Below are 749 nucleotides of genomic sequence, written 5' to 3' on the forward strand. Positions count from 1 at the left end.
GCGCGCACCTGTAGTTCCAGCTACTTGGAAGGCTGAGGCAGAAGGAACGCCAGAGCCCAGGAGGTCGAGGCTGCCGTGGCTGGGAGTGTGCCATTGCACTACAGTCTGGGCAACAGAGTGAGACTCCAACTAAAAAAAAAAGAAAGGCCAGGTACGGTGGCTCAGCCTGTAATCCCAGCACTTTGGAAGGCCGAGGTGAGAGGATTGCCTGAACCTGGGGGGCTTGAGAGCAGCCTGGGCAACTGAATGAGAACTTGTCTCTACAATAAATCACAATAACTAGCCAGGCGTGGTGGCGTGTATCTGTATTTCCAGCTACTCGGAAGGCTACGGCGGAAGGATCGCCTAAGCCCAGCAGGTAGAGGCTGCGGGGGCCATGGGCGTCCCACTGCACTCCAGCCCGGGTGACAGAGTGAGACTCCAACTAAAAAAAAAAAAAAAAAAAAAAGGGAAAAAAAGGAAAAAGGTTTATGTCTTTATAATCACAGTGCTTACGAAAACATCTTTATTCTCTCCCTATAGCAATTAAGATATTGAAGGTAATATCAATAGACACTGAGGCTCCAACTACATCTGCTTGTTGACACCCAAAATATGCACAGAAGACGGGCTCGGTGGCTCAGCCTGCAATCCCGCAGCTTTGGGAGGCTGAGGTGAGTGGATTGTCTGAGCCTGCGGGTTGGAGACCCGCCTGGGTAACTTGGCAAGACCTCATCTCTACAATAAATCAAAAAAATTAGCCGGGTGTG

General features: G+C 50.5%; 1 protein-coding gene across 1 annotated transcript in view; it reads right to left on the reverse strand.

Moving 5' to 3' along the window:
• Positions 1-749, reverse strand: part of LOC103272741 (transmembrane 9 superfamily member 2-like) — a 118,098-nt gene that overhangs the window by 107,405 nt on the left and 9,944 nt on the right. The window lies entirely within an intron of this gene.

The sequence above is a fragment of the Carlito syrichta genome, unplaced genomic scaffold, assembly GCF_000164805.1.
Source record: "Carlito syrichta isolate Samal-C Ts95f unplaced genomic scaffold, Tarsius_syrichta-2.0.1 Scaffold313184, whole genome shotgun sequence".
Lineage (NCBI taxonomy): Eukaryota > Metazoa > Chordata > Mammalia > Primates > Tarsiidae > Carlito > Carlito syrichta.